A 19,567-nucleotide genomic window follows, 5' to 3' on the forward strand; every position below is an offset into this window, starting at 1 on the left:
GTCCCAGCCAGTGTGGCTCAGATGATTGGAGCATCAACCTGTAAACCGAAAGGCTGCTCATTTGATTCCTGGTCAGGGCATATGCCTGGCTTGTGGGTTCAATCCTCTGGTCAGGGCATGTGCAAGAGGCAACCAACCGATCATTGCTTCTCTCTTACATCAATGTTTCTTTCCCTCTCTCCCTCCATTCCCCCTCTCTAAAATCAATAAGCATGTCCTCCAGCAGGTGAAGATAAAATAAAAAATTACAGAAACATCTCATATCAAAGACCACAGACCAACCTATTAGAAGAGCTCCAGACTCTTCATTCTAGCACATCTTCATTAAGAGAAAAGAGCTTCTCAAATTAAAAAGTATAATAATACTATATATAGTTATCTTCCACTATCAAAAAGATTGTTAGAAACCATGCAACAGAGCTGAGAAAATAAAATATCTTTCTTAACACACCATTATATTAAAGTACTGTATATGAAAAGTGGGGAGGGGGAAAACACAACTAAAGTGTGGAGAGTACAACTATATTACAATAACCAAAAGAAGTTCACTAAGTGATCAAGCCAATAATCAATACTACACATGAAAGCCCTTGCCTTCACGTCATACTAGTATGATATATGGTAACTTAAAAGTTCAGTAATTTTTGTCATTTCCAACTGGCCCAATTCAAAAAAGCTGAACACTGGCTTGAACTTAAATCTTTTTCTAGGTTAGACATACTTAATACTGTCATTTAATGTCGGAAAAGAAAGAAGCCTGGGGATAATGGGTGTTTTCCACACTGCTTCAAGTAGCACTATCATAAATTAGGGTCGAGAAAACAGAGGGCTAAGGAGAGTCACCAGATGCTCATACCAAAAAAGGGGGAGGGTGCTACAAGGGGGAGGGTGCTACAAGAGTTTGGGTATCAGATTTAAAAGGCAATAAAGCAACAGATATAGGTTCACTCTAAGAAGATTATGTAAATCAGAGATGTATGATTTAAAAGATCTCAGAGCAGATAGGTGGTAAGTACTTATTTTACAAAATACACTTTTCTTTACAAGATGGTATGTTCAGGAACTACTTCCTACCAGGCTAAAGTCACTCATAAGCAGGGCTTGATTTGCTCACAACTGTAATGCCAATGGATAAACACAGTGCTATACCCAACTGGAACTTACTGGATTGATTATTTAAATGTTTACAGAGTACTTAAGGCCCAAAAATTTAGAGTAGCCAATGCCTTAAAATCTCCAATGGTTTCTACCAGTATTTCCTCATCACAGGCCATTTAAGTCTTCACACAATGATAATTATCAACTGTCATTCTTTACCCCACTTGATTAAAACTAATGATGGTCTCCAGGCAGAGACAATGAACTGACAACAAGGCTTAGGAACTGATGACAAGGCTGGTGGGCTTTGAGGGACAGGGTAAAAGCAAGCTGCAGAGAACTGAGTCTCAAAAATCTATCTTAAAGTCCCCCACAGGTCCTTGGTGGACTCCTAAACTGGGATGTTTGGAGTTTAACTCTGAGTGGCCTAGCAGAGAACAACTGAGCCAAGACTTCAGAGGTTGGAAATCCTCAACTTTCAGATGAACTTGAAAGACCATGCCCTAGTAATCAAGTGAAATACATCTGCCCAACAAATCCTAAAACCAATTCATGACAGGAACAAGGCAATATACCTAAAAAATAACTACCTTCAAGAACTAAACTCTACACTCTTCAAACTCTTCAAATGATCAAGGCAGTAAAATTTCCATGGAGGTACACCCCAGACATAATCCAGATGATGGAGTTGTCAGACAAAGACTGACTGTAGTAACTATGATTACTATAGTAAAACATAAGATCAGGGAAAGTGATTTAAAAAAAAACAAGTAAATTTTTTTAACCAAAAAGTAAAACATTTACTGGTGTTAACATTATCATGTAATGTCTAATTATTCACAATATTCCTGAATATTTTTTTTGGTTGATAGCTTCTCTTTGTTTTTTATCCAGTTTTTGAGATGTAACTGACATAGAACATATAAGCTTAAGGTATATAGCAGAATGCTTTGACCTATATATATTATAAAATTATTACAATAATTTTAGTTAAGAACTATCAACTCATATAGATACAACAACAACAAAAAAGAATCAGACAGACATTATGGAACTGCCAACATGATGTCTGAAATTAAGAAGAGTTCGCTGAACAAGTAACAACAGACTGAACTCAGCTGAATGCAGGGTTGGTAAAGTCAAAGACAAGCCCATAGAAAATATTCAAACAAACCCAGAGCAAGGGAAAGGATAGACGGTAAGGAAAAGTTGGAAGATGGTTAAAATGTTGAAGGACAAGAGGCAAGAGAATGGGACACAAATAATACAGAAAGGTAAAGCCAAAATTTACCAAATCTCATCAGAACCTCAGCCATAGACAAAAAGCTTGGAGAACTCCATGTAGTATAAATACAAATGAAACTACACGTGGGCACACAAGACTCAAACTGAGTTACTGATCTAAAGATGAAGAGATAATATTAAAAGCAGTCAGAAGCCCTGACTGGTGTGGCTTAGTGGGTTGGGCATCATCTCACAAACTGAAAGGTCACTGGTTCTATTTCTGGTCAGGGAACATGCCTGGGTTGCAGGCCAGGGCCCCCGTTGGCAGCACATGCAAGAAGCAACCAACCAATCAATGTCTGTCTTGCACACTGATGTCTCTATCCCTCTCTTATTCCTCTCTCTAAAAATAAATAAATAAAATCTTAAAAAAAAAAGCATCCAGGAGGGGTGAAAAAGGAACACATACGCAATACTTTCATAGGAAGAGCTAACAGCTAACTTCTCATGAAAGCCATAAGACAAAAGGATGACATACTATTGCTGTTAAAAACGGTTAACCCAGCATTTTTATTAAAAAGATTTTATTTATTTTTAGACAGAGGGGAAGAAAGGGAGAAAGAGAGGGAGAAAAACATCAAAGTGTGGTTGCCTCTTGCGCGCCCCTTACTGGGTACCTTGGTCCACAACCCACACATGTGCCCTGGCTGGGAATCGAAACGGTGACCCTCTGGTTTGCAGGCTGGTACTCAATCCACTGAGCCACACCAGGAGGGCAATGTTAACAGAATCTGACCTAGGAAAAAATATCCTTCAGGAATGGAGAAATACAAACTCACATAAACAGACTGACCCATGCCACCCAACACCCTGGTGGCCAAAGAAAGAGGAACACCAAAGGCAAATCTTCAGGCTGGGGGAAAAGCTCCAGATTTTAGAAATACATAGAAGTAAAAAAGAAAAAGGAAAACACTGTAAAGAGTAAATATATAAAAGGCTATTAACAGTGTAAAAGTGCAATAATAATGATGTTTTGTGAAGTTTAATAACAATGGATCTGCCAAAGGAGTAGACATAGCTATAGATTTACGACATTGGGTGTGTGAGTAAAAGCTACTCTTCCTCTCCAAGTTAAAAAACTGTGACTTCTCTTAATAAACTAAAAGACAAATGATAAGAAAAAATTTACTTATAACTTCAAAATCCTCATTAGAAGCCATAATTTCACAATATTTACTAAAGCATTTTACCTCAGCAGCACATAACAATGGATTAATTACAGCATGGGATAATTCTAAGTTTCATGGAGCCCAAAATATCACTTCTTTCGTTATTCGTTTGAATTTTCAAAATTAGGAGAATTATGGAAGACTAAAATATATTAGAAATCTCTAGTCATACAGAAAGTAGAAGCAGGTAATTCAGAAAAAATACATCCAGTTCTTAGAATTAAAAGTGTTCTTTTGAATTAAAGGTCCTACTTTAATTGGTGTTTTAGTAAGAATATATAATTGTGAATTTTTCCTGTAACTATAATAGCTACTCATCTTTAAATATGTGGGTGTGTACATCAATAGGATACCAATTATTAATCTTTCAGTCTTCACTTTTAACATATAAATGTGCTACATTTTAGGAAGAATGCTGTAAAATACTCTGAAAATGTTTATTAACCATAGAGAATTATCTTTTCAATTGTTTGAAACTTTATAATGCATAGTATTGATATTTCTGTATAAGCCTTTTGTTTCTTCCTACAGTTTACCAGTCTCACGTTCAAATTTTTAAAACTATACCAATTTCTCAAACCCTCTTGCTAAAGCAAAACTTTTAACAGTCAACTGTTTCCAAGCTACAATAAAAAATACTAAACTACTCTGAAAATACTCATTCACATGGCACAACCCAAGTAGGATTTAGAAATCATGTCACAAATTACTTATGAAAACATTAAAATTAAACATTGTATAAAAGAGCGTACTTTCCTCAAAACAAATTTTCCCTCAGAACAAAAAAAGGAAAATCACCTTTTTTTGTTTTGTTTTGACTGATTTTAGAGAGAAGGTGGGGAAACACTTTTGTGTTCCACTTATTTATGTATTCATTGTTGCTCCTTTTTTTCTTTTTATTTTCTTAAATATATGTCATTAATTATGCCAATACAGCTGCCCTAACTTTCCCCCTTTGTGCCCCTCTACCTGGTACCCCTCCCTCCAGCAATACCCTCCCCTTTCGTTCATGTCCATGGGTCATGCACTAAATTCTTCGATCTCTCCATTCCCTATACTATTCTTGATATCCCCTCATCCATTTTGTACCCACCATTTATGTTTCTTAATACCTGCGCCTTTCCCCCCATCCTCCCCACTCCTCTCCCAGCTGATAACCCTCCAAATGATCTCTGTATGTATGTGCCATGACCAGACATCTAACCTACAACCTTGGTGTTTGGGGTTGAAGCTCCAACAAATTGAACTATACCTTGGCCAGGGCTCTGCAATCCATGAACTATACCTGGCCAGGGCTCCGCAATCCATTCTTTATTAGCAGAAATTTAAACTAAAAAGCTTAGTATTAATCACTCATCCTATAAGTTTCTTGATTTCACAGTTACACTGTAAATTATTATAAAGGAAAAAGATTAAGAGATTGATGAATGAAATATGCCTCATGCTAAAATCATTTTCTGTTCATTTAACTTGTTTTGTTACCACAGAACCTCTTCAATTTAAATAATCAAGATGATTTTTTTTTTATTTTCCACTTAGATAGAACAAAACAAAAATATTCATATAGGATGTGATTGAAAACTTTCAGTCACATGTTGTGGGGGTGGTCCATTCTGTGGGAAAAGTCCAATTCCTATACCTTTTGAATCTGTGGCAACATATACAACAATGAGAATTATTTTCAAGAATGATACCTACATTGTACTAAATTCTTTGATCAAAACATAATTTATAAATTACCAGCCGAATTAAAACAAAGAAATATTTTATTTTTTAAAAGAACTATAACAAAAATGCTTTCAGGTCACTCCTCAGTTAAGCATAAACCTCAATTAACAAATTTCTAAAATTTTCATTATTTGTCTTCATTTGCTAAGTACTTCAAATACAAATCAAATGACAATGAAATTATTTTTTAAAAAATTTATTTAATTTTTAGAGAGGGAGGGGGAGGGAGGGGAGAGAAACATCAATGTGTGGCTGCCACTTGCACACCCTCTATTAGGGACCTGGCCCACAACCCAGGCATATGCCCTAACTGGGGATCGAACCTGCAACTGTTTGATTCACAGGCCGACACTCAACCACCCTGCCACACCACCCAGGGCTAAAAATTAAAGTATTTTGAAACTGTATCTCCTCCTAAAACTCTTTGTAGGGCTATTAACCACTGAGGTGTCTAAAACAGGATAACCATTAAAAGGGTACAGTCCCCCATTAAAGGGGACTGTGTGATAACTTTTATCACCCAACCTCACAAGTCTCCCTAAAACCCCCAGAATAGGTATTCTCATGCGATATGACTAAAATCTGTTCAATCAGCTATTTTTCAATTATGTAAGACTGGGAAAGAAGGAAATAAGATTACCATATGATTTTGGGAACTAAACAATATGTTTTACAAGCTTGTCGTTTATATGGCTATTTTCTACAGAGCAGACAGTAAAACAGTTTTAAATTTACACTCAGTTGAAAATCAAATTCTTTGCTGCCAAATCCCACAGTAATCCTCTACCTATTCTCTCAGCTTGGTGGACTCCCACATTAGCAAATTGCTTTGAAATAGCCATGTTTTACCAATATTTCTAGGTTTAGAAATTACCCAGACAAAACAAGAAATGCTAATTTATCAATCATGACTATTCTCAAAGTAATCAGACATTTTTGACTCAAAAGACAATCTGCACCTGAAAAATCACTGTTTACATATTTCAGATGGGTAAAGGCATGAAATCCTGCAGTATTTATCTAGATGGTAAGGCATCAGAGAGACTGAAAGAGAGGGTATGTGAAACGAGACAGAGAGAGAATGGTAGGTTAGAGTGAGATTGTAAAAGGCCTCAAAGGTCTGGCTAAAAGTCTATCTTTCATCCTGTGGGCAAATTAACTAACAGGTCAAAGTGATTAAATAAGATGACAAAGAAATTTAAAAGACAGCCAGTTTAACTGCAAAATACTAAACCTGGTTTCAGATTTGCTAGCTTATGAGATTCAAATAAAAAGGTAAATACTTTACTATTAAAAAAAAAGAAATGGTCTTAGGGTTCAGTAGCTGTCTTAATAATAGAACACAGTTGAAGGGGAAGAAAAATGCTGAACAAGGGTGGGACAAATTTCAGTTAGTTGCAAAGAATCTCAGGTAGCTTTTTACATTCCACAAAAATCAACACATGTATCAAACATAGTATTAACCTTGTAGGATAATCCTAATATCATAAATCTAGATAGTTCCCAAATCTAGGATCATTTCTATACATTTTTAAAAAATCTGATTAAAGTTCAGATTCATCCTTTTCACCCCATTTCAACTTACACTGCTTAAATTCCAAAACGATGTTCCCCCCGCCATGGATATGAACATTCAATATCTTTTCCACCCTCAATCCAAACACACAAACTATCTCTTCCAGAAATAATGAGACTTCTCTTCAGTACACCCAATTTGTGCCCTCTTACTTCACTAAACAAATGTACTTACTAAGAACTTTAAGGAATTTTTCCAAAGGTTAGGAGGACATCACCTAAGCCTTAATTTGAAATCTGCAAAAATAAATTGTTCTCCTGACACTAACATACGTTTCAAGCACTGGCTTAAAGTGTGGTCCACAGACTTCTGTTGGTTATAGTCTACAGCCATGTTAAGTATAGAAATAGAAAGTAAACATTTAGAAAACTTTCTAGCCATCTGACAGTACATAAATGTCTGCTGAAATTAACATCACATTTTAAATGTATTTCTTCATCATTATCCTACTTTTACCATTTTACAAAACCGTAAGATTGGAAATAATTTAAAAATAAACTAGTTTTCTAGCACAGTACAAGAAGCACTGATTTAGATCAAATACTGAGAGTGTAAGAACCTTGATTGAGGATCCCATACTCTTTAGTACCAAGGCTGAAATCCCAGCTTTGCCATTCACAGAGGTATAATTTGGGCAGAGTTCAGTATCACAGCACCAAGTAATGAATAATAATATTATTGGTAACCCATTTCCAATAGCATTTTGACATTTCCCTTTCTTTATTACTTTTTAAGTTAGAAGGACCACTGTGATCTTTTTTATGTTAATATATATAAATGGGTTTTTAATAAAATATATTTTATTGATTATGCTATTACAGTTGTCCCACCCTTTATTCCCCTCCATGTTGTACCACTCCCCCACCCCATGTCCATGGGTCATACATGTAAGTTCTTTGGCTTCTACATGTCTTTTACTATTCTTAACCCCCCCCCATCTATTTCCTACCTACCATTTATTCTTCTTATTCCCTGTCCCTTTTCCCCCATTCTCCCCACTCCACATCCCTGGTGATAACCCTCCACGAGATCTCCATTTCTGTGACTACGTTCCTATTCTAGTTGTTTATATTTCCTTTTTTTCATTTCAGTTGTTAGTTTGTTGTCATTTTACCATTCACAGTTTTGATGACATCTTCCTACCGTTCATCTTCCTTTTCTTAGGCAAGTCCCTTCAGCATTTCATATAATAACGTTTTGGTGATGATGAACTCCATTAACTTGATCATATCTGGAGCGCACTTTATCTGCCCTTCCATTCCAAATGATAGCTTTGCAGGATAGCATAATCTTTTATGTAGGTCCTTGCCTTTCATGACTTTGAATACTTCCTTCCAGCCCCTTCTTGCCTGCAAGGTTTCTTTGGAGAAATCAGCTGATAGTCTTATGGGAACTCCTTTGTAGGTAACTGTCTCCTTTTTCTCTTGCTGCTTTTAAGATTCTCTCCTTATCTTTCCTCTGGGGTAATGCAATAAGGATGTGCCTTGGTGTGTGCTTCCTTGGGTCCAACTTCTTGGGGACTCTCTGAGCCTCCTGGACTTCCTGGAAGTCTATTTCCTTTGCCAGATTGGGCAAGTTCTCCTTCATTATTTGTTCAAATATGTTTTTAGTACTGATATTTCTGTATAAGCCTTTTATGTTTCTTCCTACAGTTTACTAGCCTCATGTTCAAACTTTTAAACTATACCAATTTCTCAAACCCCTTTCTTGCTCTTCCTCTTCTCTTTTTGGCACCCCTATGATTTGGATGTTGGAATGTTTAAAGTTTTCCTGGAACTTACTAAGCCTCTCTTCATTTTTTGAATTCTTGTTTCCTCTCTGTCCTGGTTGGATGTTTGTTTCTTCCTTCTGGCCCAAACCACTGACATGCGTCCAGTTTTCTTCCCATCACTGTTGGTTCCCTTTATTTCACTTTTCATAGCCTTCATTTTTTCCTCTATTTTGCGACCATACTCAACCAATTCTGTGAGTATTCTGATTACCAGGTTCTGAACCCTGCATCTGATGGGCTGGCTATCTGTTTGTCACTTAGTTGTATTTTTTTCTGGAGCTTTGATCTGTTCATTTGGGCCAGTTTTTGGTCTCTGCACACCTGTTACATAGTAAGCAGCAGAGCCTTAGGTGTCCACCAGGGTCAAGTAACCCACGTTGCTACACTGTGGCGCTGTCTGTGGGGGAGGGGTCCGAGAGGGAATAATGCCACTTGCAAGGCTCTCAGCTGGCTGTCACTTCCTCTGCTACCCACATGCAAATTGGTCCCTTCTGGTGCTGACTCCCAGGTGGGCAGGCTTGTGTACATTCCAAGACCCCGTGGGCCTCTCCAACGAACTCTTCTGTAAGGCTGGGACTTTCTCCTGCTGCATGAAGCCCCACAGATGTTTTCAGTCAGAGGTTTTGAGGCTTTCTTTCTCCATGCTGGAACCCTGGGTTGCGAGGTCTGTCTTGCTCCCCAGTTGTTTCTTCCTGTTTATCTGCACTCAAATGTGGGACTGCCCACTCTGCCAACTGCTGCCTTGCCATGTGTCCTCTCAGCCCAGCTGCCCATCTCTGCCTCTCCTACCAGTCCGGATGAATGTTTCTTCTTTAACTCCTTGGTTGTTGGACTTCTATACAGTTCGATTTTCTGACAGTTCTGGTTGTTTCTTGTTTTTAAATTCACTGCCCTTCTTTTGGTTTTTCCAGGAGGCACACTCTATCTACCCACACCTCCATCTTACCCAGAAGTCCTGACTGGAAAAACCTTTGTGGTCTTAATAGAAATGTTGTAAATGTTGCAAAAAGGCTGCTGCAGTTACTGATCCAACATTTCAATAAACGGAAGGCACTCTATATCGATATGAAGTAGTGAGCAAAAGGGTAAGCAAATTAAGAACTGAAAAGAATGATGGCTTTGCAATTTTTAAAGCGGTAACACCAACTCTCAAACCTCATCCAAACTATGAGTTTTTGCTTGACAGGCAACATTTACTAAGCGGCAGCCATCAAGGAAGTTGTTACATATTTTTGTATACATTATTTCAATATATTACATATTATCTCAATATATTCGGTCTTCACAATTCTATTTTCTCTCCTCTTCAAAAATGAGCCCTGGGAGGTAACATGTCCTAGCTGTGTGCTACACTGAAATCCAGGACTGTCAGTGTTCAAGGCTAGAGTCACCATTTGCCCTAGTTTTACCTGTTTGCTGTTTCGGCATTATGATTACCAAAACCTTCGTTCTCTCAAAAGTACCCAGAAAGGGATGCAATTATACACTGTTACCAAGGTACACAGGCAGCATAACACTAGCACATTCTATGCTTTTTACCACAGCCTGAGGGCAACACCTTCACTATATTGCAAGTACATGCCACTGCCAATAAACTAGAAAAAAAGGCATGGATGGTACACCTCACCTTCCCCCAACACACACAAAAATCCCATTTTTAGGGAGAAAGCAAGTAAATGTCAATGTTTAATTATAATAAGTTTGTATTATCATACAGGACAGTATACTATAGTAACGTCTATATGAACAAATGCCTCAGATATACATTTACACATAAAATAAGTTTCTCTTTCATGAGTACGAATAACTAACACTGAGGGAAAAAATTACTTAATACAAGACAGATAAACAAACTTCATAATACTTTCTCAATTTCCAAGAATTCAGTTCCTAGGTCTTTTTTTTAGCAAAGGATGCATTCCCCCCACCCTCCCATATGTAAATTAGTATAATCAACTAACTAGTACAAGAAAAATTAGAGTCTCATCATCTGTCTTCTAAAGAATAAAAAATTTACTCTGAACACTGAATACTACACCAATTAATCAATTCTTTTGGTTTTTAGTTTTCAAATATATGTCCATAGTAAAGAAATACCAGCTAATTCAAATTTCATCAGCAAGTGTACTTGTGGATTTTGCAGTTCTTCCTAGTCTGCAACAAATGATTAAAATGGTAACCTCTGTGCCCTAAATTAAAAAGTTGAAGTAGAAAGACAGCATATGGAAATTTATCAAAAAAGTTTAAACTGCTGCTCATATGGAGAAACTTTTTTCATGCAAAGGACTGTGAAATCCCATGTATCAATTTTTTTTTTTTTAGAATACTGGCACTAAAAAAATTTATTTATTTATTTATTTTTAGAGAGAGGGGAAGGGAAGGAGAAAGAGTGGGACAGAACCATCAACGTGTGGTTGCCTCTCGTGTGTCCCCTACTGGGGACCTGGCCTGCAATCCAGGTAATGTGCCCTGACTGGGAATTGAACCAGCGATCCTTTGCTTCACAGGCCTATGCTCAATCCACTGAGCTACACCAGCCAGGGCATCAATTTTTATTATAAAGACAGTATTGTTTAACAGTCTTTTCAGCTACTGTAAAATGACATCTAAACAAAAAAATACTAGAAGCTGAGGTATACAGAGAGGGGCTGCAATGATTTGTACATATTGGGTTATGTCTAAAAAAATTGCAAAACTTAGTATGTATTCAATTTATTAGGTAGTAATAATCCAATATGCTGACTTAAATAACTAGCACAAGACTTTTTCATGAACAGAGTTTATTAAGTTTACTGTAACAGCCATACTCAGGTGCTCAATTGGGTTAGAACAGGGGTGTCAAACTCATTTTCACTGGGGGCCACATCAACCGTGCGGTTGCCTTCAAAGGGCAGAATGTAATTTTAGGACTGTGTAAATGTAACGACTCCTTAACTAGGGGCAAGGAGTTCGGCACTGCCTCTGGGTAGAAACAAGGTGCCAGGACAGATAAAACAAGATGGAGGGCCACATTTAGCCCTCGGGCCTTGTGTTTGCCACCTGCGGGTTAGAGTGTCATGCCAATATGCCAAGGTTGCAGGTTTGATCCTGGGTCAGGGAACATATAAGAAGCAACTAATGAATGCATAAATAAGTGGAAAAACAAAACCAATGTTTCTCTCTAAAAATAAATTTAAAATGTTTGTTGTAACTAAAAATGGACATTTCTAGATCAAGCTATACTTAACTGCATTTTACACATACATTAATTAAAAAAAAAAAAAGAAAAAGAAAATTCCTACAAGCTACACTTGAATTCTTGTAGAATACAATTCTGCAACTTGAATGTACATGTCCTTAACTCTTAACTACTAGAAAGACTTGCAGGCATCTTGTACATTTAAAAATAAATGAATTCTTAAGGTAGCACTAGTATCTATCAACTGTATTCTGCACATCTATATAGCTTAGGACAACATTTCAAATTTCAGGAAGGAAAGTATAATAACAGAGACAAAAGAAATGTGTGATGCTGTAGAATGATAACAAGGCAAACAAAAAATTTTAATGTTAATGCTACTTAAACCAAAGGCTACCAGAAGACTCATATTTAAAAATAACTGTGAAAGGGATGCTTCCAGTGCGGAAATATGGCCCTGGCCATTCAAGACTCATGTGTGAGTGTGGGATGGGGCGGGGGGAAGTGGTGGGAGGGGATGGAGTGGAATCACTAAAAGAGAAGGTGACCATCACAGCCAGGGCTGCAGCACTGAGGCTGGAAGATGAAGATAAAGACACTGCCGACATTGGAGGTTCTATAGCAGGGATGTCAAACTCACTTTCACCCGGGGCCACATCAGCCTTGCAGTTGCCTTCAAAGGGCAGATTGTAGAGCTCCTTGCCCCTGATTAAGGAGTAGTTATGTTTACACAGTCCTAAAATTACATTCAGCCCTTTGAAGTCAACCACGAGGCTAACGTGGCCCCTAGTGAAAATGAGTTTGACATCCTTGTTCTATAGGACAGAATGACTTGGAAGAGGGTCACTTTTCTTCTGATGATTAAGGAACACAAGGTGATAATGAAAATGAAGTTGAATGCTGACAAAAATACTGCATAAGCTAGGGTTGGACCTAATACAGGCTGGGCACGCTTGGGGCTAAAATCCTTCACAAAAAAACTCCTAAAAGTAAACCTACTATTCTGGTCAAAACAAAGAGCTGGAAAAGGAAAAAAAAAAAAAAAGTTGAAGCAGAAGAGACTGGGGAAAAAAAGAAAATTGCTTGATAAGAAGCAGGAATGTGAAATGATGTGCAGAGCCAAGCCAAATGTTGTCAAAGACAAACAGAGAGGGATAATCAGAGAATTGCAATGTCGGATGTTGTGCAATTATTCATTGTTCTTCAGAAGCATTGAAAGAATGTTGATGAAAAGGTTAAAGAAGATGGCAGCTCTATTAGAAAGCATGCTGTAGGAACTGTTTTCAAGAAAGATTTCATCAGTGTTCTGACAGCTATGCATGCAAGGACAAACTAGAAAAGCTCAGTGAGAAAGAACTCAAAAACCAAAGGAGAGCCAACATTCACTGCTGGTAGGAATGTGAAGTTCTACAGCAACTATGAAAAACAGTATGGAGACTCCACAAAAAATTAGGAAGAGGGTGACCAAATAACCCAGCAACCCCTCTTCTGGGTATCTACCCCAAAGCTTTTAAAACATTTACTCACAAAGATACATGCACCTCTATGTTTACTGCAGCATTACTCAAGATGGCCCAAGACATGGAAACAAGTGAAATGTCCGTCAACAGATGATCAGATAAGAAAAGATGTAGTACATATATACAACAGAATACCACTCAACCGTAATAAAAAATAAAACACTACCATCTGTACCAACATGAATGGATCTTAAAAGTATCATGCTAAGTGAAATACATCAGATACAAAAAGTGAAGAACCACAAGATTTCATTCAAATGTAGAATATAAAACTGAAAGCAACAAATGGAAAGAAAAAACAACACTCAAACACAGACAACAGTATGGGGTTACCAGAACGAACGGGGTTCGGGGTTAGTAAAGGGTACTGGGGGTCAAATACATAGTGATGGAAAATTCAACATTGGGTGGTAGACACACAATGCAATATACAGATGAAATGCCATAGAATTGTATTTTTGAAACCTATAATTTTATTAAGTAATGTCACCACAATAAATTTAATTAAGAGAAGAAGGCAGCAACAACCCAGGATGGACAAGCCTATGTGATTTCATGATGTGAGCATCCATGAAAGACTGGGACAAAGAAAGTGATAGACCAGATAAAAGCAGACAAAGACATGGATAATGACACAACACTATATAGGAAACACAATGTACATCACTTTTTTTTCCTAGAAAAATACTTCATGCTCTGAAAGTAGGAGAATTTTAAAGATATGATTTTAAAGAAAGACTTTTACTATTACCAACTTTGATGTTTCCCCCTTCACATAAACTCAGTAAAATTATTTTTCAAACTTTTATACACATTTTGCCATGATTATTACAAATTTACATACTGATCATGGATATTCATGTTCTGTCTCAGTGTTAACATTACCAATGTTTTCAGAAATGCACTATTTTAATTAAAATGAATTGCTTGAAGTTAAGTATGAATTAAGGTTTTTTTAAATAGAAAATAACTGTAAAGGTTTATATAAGTTGACTATTATACAAAAGTAAAAAGTACTTCAAAATACATCAATCAATAATGCCCTGGCCAGGTGGTTCAGTTGGCTGGAGTGTTATCTGGTACACCAAAAGGTTGCAGGTTTAATTCCCAATGGGGCACACACAGAAGGAAAAAAAAAAAACCAATGTTTCTCTCTCTCTAAAATCAATAAACACATCCTCAGGTGGAAATAAAAATATGTATTAATAACATTAGGACAAGCATTTACAGTGCACAAAACGATATTGGTTCCAGTAACATGGTAATTTCTACTTCAATTATTCTTTAAAGCTTTATAATTTGAAAGAAATATTTTAATGAACTCAATTATTGCTTCTAAGTTTATTTCTTTAAAAATTTTGAAAGGCATAAACAAAACAATATTAAATGTTACTTAAAAAAATCAATTTTACATGTTACATAAATAAGCAGCTGAATTCTTTCTAAAATTGTGTTAAAGTTCTATGACATTAAAAGTTAAAGATTAAAATTTTTATGTAAACTATAGTTCTGGGGGAAAAAAGATATCTTTTTATACTCCAAATATTTAAATCAACTTTCAAAATAAATTAACCTATATTTCTTTAAAAAGTTAGAAAAATAAACCAAAAAAAGCTCTACCTAAAAATAAAGTTAGCCCTGGCTGGTGTAGCCCAGTGGATTGAGTGTCGGCCTGGGAACTGAAAGGTCAGAGGTTCAATAGTCAGGGCACATGCCTGGATTGTGGCCACATCCCCAGTTGGGAGCATGCGAGAGGCAACTGATCAGTGTTTCTCTTGCATATCGACGTTTCTCTCTCTTTTTCCCTTCCTTCCCCTCTCTCTAAAAATAAAAAATCTTTAAAAAAATTTCAGAAAAACAGGTAATCACTGTTTCAGTGTCTCCAGGTTTACACAGTAGGTCATATCCTTCTAGTTAGCTTAAGTTAATGAACTATCAAGCTTCCAAATGTAAAAAGATCTACATAAACGTTTCCATAGTTATTTCTTTAATCCAGAAGATACACTAAATCTTTGCTTTCTTCAAAGGAACTATGAGGACACTGTTTTATTACATTATACTAGTAAATAGAATACACACACACACACACACGCCAAAAGATACAACCAAAAGGTAATATAAATTATGGTGTTCATGATACAAGCATTAAATGTGATGTTTAGGAAAATATTTTAAAAAGCTAATATAAATGTGGGAAAAAATGATTACAGAAATGTATAAAGATGAGCACCTTTACTTTTTTTTTGGGGGGGGTCACATTTTACTTTTAACTTAAGATGTCCTAAATATTCTGTGATCTATCCAATAAAATATTATTCTATGCTAAAAATGGCTATCATGGTCTGAAAAGACACAGAGGCCCTGACTGGTGTGGCTCAGTGGGTTACGCATCCTCCCTTTAACTAACTGAAAAGTAGCCAGTTCAGTTCCTAGTCAGGCACAGGCCAGGTCCCCATTTGGGGGCATGCAAAGGGCAATCAATCAATGTTCCTCTCTCCCTTTCTCCCTCCCTTCTCCTCCCTCTAAAAATAAATAAATAGAATCTTCTTTTTAATAAAAAGACACAGAGGACCCTTAAATGCGTATTTGTAAATGAAAGAAGACAACCTGAAAAGGCTATATACTGTATGATTCCAACTATATGACATTTTGGAAAAAACAAAACTATGAAGACAGTAAAAAGACTAATGGCTGCCAGAGGTCAGAAGGGATGTAACAAGAAGAGGACAGAGGAATTGTAGGGAGTGAAACTACTCTGCACATACTCTGCATGATAAATGCATGCCATTATACACTTGTCCCAAATCACAGAATGTACAAAAGTAAATCCTGAGGTAAACTATTGACTTGGGGTTATGATGATGTGTTGATGAAGGTTCATCTAGTGTTAACAAATATACCACTTTGGGGTTGATATTGATAGTGGGGAGGATGCGTGTGTGTTTGGGGGGAGTGCAGAAGGTATACAGGAAAGTACTCTCTGCACCTTCCTCTCAATTTTGCAGTAAAACTAAACCTGATCTAAAAAATCAAGTCCATTTAAAAGGGGGGGAAAAAGGCACCAAGACAAATACAGTGAGAAAAAATAATCCAAACAGGTAAAGCAAAAACCTACCATAGGACACCTAGTTGTTGAAATGACCGATAATTTTTATTTTCTTCATAGCAATCTGTTTCAAGTTTATAATAAGAAAATTATTCTGAAGCCCAAATATATATATTTGAGTCTATTTCTAGACTGCTCAGTCTGTTCCAGTGCTCTGTCAGTGCCCATACACCAGCATTACATTTTTTAAAGTTACGGTACTTAGGCTCAGTAAATGTTTTTTCTCACTTAAAAGCAAGTTCCCCACTGCCCTTTTGAACTTCCTTTCCAGAAATTCACTGCCAATTCTCATTTATTTATTCTTTCAAATAAACTTCACAATGATTTTATAAAGCAGAGGCTTGAAAACTTTTTCTATAAGTAGTAAATATTTTAGGCTGGTGTTCTAGCACTTATTCTTTTGTTTTATAACCCTTTACACAAAAATAGCCTTAAGGTAGGTTTGTGGAATCCAACATAAAGTGTAGGCCCCTATCCACTTGCAAAGAGTTTGGCATTTTGATGCAGTTTGTACTGAATTTAGGTAATTCAGGAAAAAAACTAACATCTTCCCAAAATAAATCATTTTCAAAACCAAATTATATTCTTCATGTATTAAAATCCTCCAATGTATTTCTAGGTAAAGTTGTATAGCTTTTATTTTTGAATCCTGCCAATTACTTGTTAAATATATGAGTGTAATTCCTGGGCACATGAGGGCATTAGCATCTAGGTACATGAATGCCGCAAATTACTTGCTAAATTTTCTATTCCTGGGAAACTTCTGCTCAAGGTGGAGACACAGTTGAAGACGGCTTGCCTCCTCACACAATCACATGAAAATTATAACTAAAATAAAGAACCACCATCACTCAGAATTGTCAGAAATCAAGTTGAATGGAGGTCTGACAACTATGGAATTAAAGAAACCATATCCATGCAGACTGGTAGGAGGAGCAGAGACACCAAAAGGGATGAATCCACATCTACATGTGTGGATAAAAATTCAGGAGGGCTATCTCAGGAGCGAGGAGTCCCAGCCCCACACCAAGTCTCCCAGCCCAGGGTTCCAGTTCCAGTCTCCACAATTTCTACCTGCAAAAACCAGCAAGGGACTAAGTTGGTAGAATAAACTTCTGGAGCGCCAAGCAATTCCCCTTAAAAAGCCCAGGGACTCAGACTCTTTCCCTTTGAGCTCTGGCACTGGGATAGCAGCTTGAAAAGCACCATTGATAAAAAGCACAGAAAAAAGTGAACTGTCTGGCACCAGGGCAAGAGCTTTATTCCAGACAGAGAAGCAGGCAGAGGCCACTGTCCCTTTTCTGAACCCTCTCACCACAGGGCAACAAAGTCAGCACACTGCTGCCATATGAGACTCCATCAACCTAACACTGTTTGCCCTGCCCTGGAGATCCCCAGAAACTCAGCCCCACCCAACCAGGGTGGAAAAGCACCAGGTTGCTTTTCCATATGAGTAGCTGGTCTTAGCTCTTGCTTCACAACTTTTTAAATCCTCCCAAACAAGCAAAAGCCAGCCTTAGTGAACCTCCAGCCCTGGTACCTCCTGTAAGTGGCCCCAGGCCTGGCACTAGTAGCATCCAGCTTAGATTCACAGCTTGGCTTCCCGTAAAATTCTCCAAGGCCCAGCACAAGTAGCAGCCATCTCAGATTGCTCTGGCAGGGTGGTCCTACACAAAACAAGCAGGGGCTGACCTTGGCTTGCACCACCCAGGAAACCCCAGAACCTACATATCCAGTGGACAGCTACAGATCACATCAGTGTACCACCACCCTGCCCCTGCACAGCTATTCCTCCATGAAGGGCAGAGGCTGTCAATAGTCATAGCCAGTCCTTGCAGCTGACTAGCCTAGGTAAATCCCTCCTACTGACCTGCCAACAGCAATCAAGGCTCAATTACAAGAGGAGAGTGTACTCAACACACACAAAGGGCCCCCTTCGAGTACCCAGCGTGGGTAATAGGAGAGGCTGTGCAGTGGACCCTACAGGACACCTACTACATTAGGCCACACTACCAAGACAGGGAGTCATAGTCTAACACACAGAAACAAACATAGGGAGGCTACCAAAATGAGGAGACAAAGAAACATGGCCCAAATGAAAGAACAGACCAAAACTTCAGGAAAAGAGCTACACGAAATGGAAATAAGCAATCTATCAGAGTTCAAAACACTGATTACAAGGATGGTCAAGGAACTTAGAACCTCAACAACATAAAAAAGGTCCAGTCAAAAATGAAGGATACACTAATTAAAGAACAATTTACAGGGAAACAATAGAGGAACAGATGAGGCCAAGAATTAAATCAATGATTTGCAAGATAAGTAAGCAAAACCCAACCAAGCAGAACAAGAAAAAAGTATCCCAAAACAGGAGGATGGTGTAAGCAGCCTCTGGAACAACTTCAAGAGTTCCAGCTCTTGCATCACAGGGGTGCCAGAAGGAGAACAGAAAGAGCAAGAAATTGGAAATCTATTTGAAAAAATAATGAAAGAAAACATTCCTAATTTGGTGAAGGAAATAGACATACAAGTCCAGGAAGAACAGAGTATCAAACAAGGTGTATGCAAAGAGGCCCACTCTATGACATATCATAACTAAAATGCCAAAGGTTAAAAATAGAAAGAGAACCTTAAAAGCAGCAAGAGAAAACTAGTTAGTTACCTACAGGGGAATTCCCATAAGACTGACAGCGGATTTTTCAAAAGAAACTTTGAAGGCTAGATGGATTGGCAAGAAATATTCAAAGTCATGAAGAGCAGGGACCTATAGCCAAGACTGCTCTACCCAGCAAAGCTATCATTTAGAATTGAAGGGCAGAAAAATAGCTTAACAGACAAGAAAAAAACTAAAGAACTTTATCATCATCAAGCCATTACATGAAATCTTAAAGGGACTATTTAAGTAAAAGATCCATACTATAAACAATAAAACAACAATACACATATTGAATTGTTGAATCTATCAACAATTGAATCTATAAAATAAACTAAGATTACAGAAAAATAGAGACAGAATCATGGATACAGAGAGTGGTTTTTGATGGCTGCCAAAGGGGAAGGTGGTGTGGGGAAAATGGGCGAAGGGATGAGGGGATTAAGAAGTACAAATAAGTAGTTACAGAATATCCACGGGGATG

The 19,567-nt window shown here is 37.4% G+C and overlaps 1 protein-coding gene and 1 pseudogene across 1 annotated transcript in view; one reads left to right on the forward strand and one right to left on the reverse strand.

Annotated features, from left to right (window-relative positions):
• Positions 1 to 19,567, reverse strand: part of EIF4E (eukaryotic translation initiation factor 4E) — a 44,672-nt gene that overhangs the window by 15,375 nt on the left and 9,730 nt on the right. The window lies entirely within an intron of this gene.
• On the forward strand, positions 974 to 13,954 carry LOC119046520 (RRP15-like protein; annotated as a pseudogene).

This window comes from Artibeus jamaicensis, unplaced genomic scaffold (assembly GCF_021234435.1).
Source record: "Artibeus jamaicensis isolate MK-2021 breed Jamaican fruit bat unplaced genomic scaffold, CSHL_Jam_final contig_452, whole genome shotgun sequence".
Taxonomy (NCBI): Eukaryota; Metazoa; Chordata; class Mammalia; order Chiroptera; family Phyllostomidae; genus Artibeus; species Artibeus jamaicensis.